Raw genomic sequence first — 2,987 nt, forward strand, 5'->3', positions numbered from 1 at the left:
ATATGCATACTCAATTTAACCACATCTACATGTACATACTACCTCAATGCTCCAGTTTCAACTGTTCTGCCTTACTATTATTCAACCATGCTGGTCATTTATGAACATTTGAACATCTTGGCCACGTTCTGTTATAATCTCCACCTGGCACAGCCAGAAGAGGACTGGCCACCCCACATATGCTCTCTCTAATTCTCTCTTTATATTAATTTCTCTCTCTAGAGGACCTGAGCCCTAGGACCGTGCCCCAGGACTACCTGACATGATGGCTCCTTGCTGTCCCCAGTCCATCTGACTGTGCTGCTGCTCCAGTTTCAACTGTTCTGCCTTATTATTATTTGACCATGCTGGTCATTTATGAACATTTGAACATCTTGGTCATGTTCTGTTATAATCTCTAGAGGGCACAGCCAGAAGAGGACTGGCCACCCCACATAGCCCGGTTCCTCTCAGGTTTCTTCCTAGGTTTTGGCCTTTCTAGGGAGTTTTTCCTAGCCACCGTGCTTTTACACCTGCATTGTTTGCTGTTTGGGGTTTTAGGCTGGGTTTCTGTACAGCACTTTGAGATATCAGCTGATGTACGAAGGGCTATATAAATAAATTTGATTTGATTTGATTTGATTTGATTTGATTTGATTTGATTTGATCAGCCCAACTAAACAGTGCCTGTATACAGCCTCGCTACTGTTATGGCCTCACTAATGTATATAGCCTCGCTACTGTTATTTTTCGCTGTCTTTTTACTGTTGTTTTTATTTCTTTGCTTACCTATTGTTCACCTAATACCTTTTTTTATTTTAGAAATTGCACTGATGGTTAGAGCCAAAGTAAGTAAGCATTTCACTGTAAGGTGAAACTTTCATTTCATTTGATCCAATGAACCAGTGCATTTCTGTTCAAAATGTTGTATCAATACCGCCCAAATGTGCCTAATTTGTTCATTAATAAAATAAAAATGTTCAAAATTGTGCACTCTCCTCAAACAAGAGCATGGTATTATTTCACTGTAAAAGCGACTGTAAATTGGACAGTACAGTTAGATTAACAATTATTTAAGCTTTATGCCAATATCAGATATGTCTATGTCCTGGGAAATTTTCTTGTTACTTACAATCTCATGATAATTGCATTAGCCTACATTAGCTTAACAGTCCTATGGACAGGACACCGATCCTGAATACGTTTGTAACTAAGGCTGTCTGTCACACCCTGACCTTAGAGAGCCTTTTATTCTCTCATTTGGTTAGGTCGGGGTGTGACTAGGGTGGGTACTCTAGTTTTTCCATTTCTATGTTGGCCCTTGTATGGTTCCCAATCAGAGGCAGCTATCTATCGTTGTCTCTGGTTGGGGATCATATGTAGGCAGCCTTTTCCCACTGGGTTTTTGTTGGGATCTGTAACGGCGTTCTTCGTTTGTAGAAAGAGAGTCGGACCGAAATGCAGCGTGGTGGTTACTCATGTCTTTAATGAAGAAAAACGGAACGATACATGAAATAACTAATAAATACAAAAACAACAAACGGAACGTGAAACCTATTACAGCCTATCTGGTGAACACTACACAGAGACAGGAACAATCACCCACGAAATACAAAGCGAAACCTAGGCTACCTAAATACGGTTCCCAATCAGAGACAACGAGAAATCACCTAACTCTGATTGAGAACCGCCTCAGGCAGCCAAGCCTATACTAGACACACCCCTACTCAACCACAATCCCAATGCCTACAAAAACCCCAATACGACAATACAATAACCCCAGCTCTGGTTAGACCGGACCGTGCAGGCGCACTGGAGCTCTTGAACAAATAATAAAGAAGACACAAAATACTAAGACCAAGGCGTGACAGAACCCCCCCCTAAGGTGCGGACTCCCGGACGCACCTCAAAACCATAGGGAGGGTCCGGGTGGGCGTTTGTCCATGGTGGCGGTTCCGGCTCGGGACGTGGACCCCACTCCATTAATGTCCTAGTTCCTCCCCTTCGCGTCCTGGGATAATCCACCCTCGCCGCCGACCATGGCCTAATAGTCCTCACCCAGAACCCCACTGAACTGAGGAGCAGCTCGTGACTGAGGGGCAGCTCAGGACTGAGGGGCAGCTCGGGACTGAGGGGCAGCTCGGGACTGAGGGGCAGCTCGGGACTGAGGGGCAGCTCGGGACTGAGGGGCAGCCCGGGACTGAGGGGAAGCCCAGTACTGGGAGGAAGCCCAGTACTGAGATGAAGCTCAGGCAGGTAGTAGGCTCCGGTAGATCCTGGCTGGCTGGCGGATCTGGAAGATTCTGGTTGACTAGCAGATCTGGAAGATTCTGGTTGACTGGCAGATCTAGCTGCTCTATGCAGACTGGCAGATCTGGAAGAGACTGGTTGACTGGTAGATCTGGAAGAATCTGGTTGACTGGCAGATCTAGAAGATCATGGCTGACTGGCGGATCTAGCTGCTCTATGCAGACTGGCAGCTCCTTGCAGACTGACAGCTCCTTGCAGACTGACAGCTCTGGCTGCTTCATGCAGACTGACAGCTCTGGCTGCTTCCTGCAGACTGACAGCTCTGGCTGCTTCATACAGACTGACAGCTCTGACTGCTCCATGAAGACTGACAGCTCTGGCTGCTTCATGCAGACTGACAGCTCAGGCTGCTTCGATCAGGCAGGAGGCTCCGGCAGCGCTGTAGAGGAGGAAGGGTCTGATAGCGCTGAACAGACAGGAGACTCCAGCAGCGCTGTAGAGGAGGAAGGCTCTGATAGCGCTGAACAGGTGGGAGACTCCGACAGCACAGCAGAGGCGAGGCGCACTGTAGGCCTGATGCGTGGTGCTGGCACTGGTGATACTGGAGCAAGGGCACGCACAGCAAGCCTGGTACGGGGAGCTGCTACCAGAGGACTGGTGTGTGGAGGTGGCTCTGGTTAGACCGGACCGTGCAGGCGCACTGGAGCTCTTGAGCACCGAGCCTGCCCAACCTTACCTGGCTCGATGCCTACTCTAGC

Source organism: Oncorhynchus gorbuscha, linkage group LG14, assembly GCF_021184085.1.
Source record: "Oncorhynchus gorbuscha isolate QuinsamMale2020 ecotype Even-year linkage group LG14, OgorEven_v1.0, whole genome shotgun sequence".
NCBI classification, from domain to species: domain Eukaryota; kingdom Metazoa; phylum Chordata; class Actinopteri; order Salmoniformes; family Salmonidae; genus Oncorhynchus; species Oncorhynchus gorbuscha.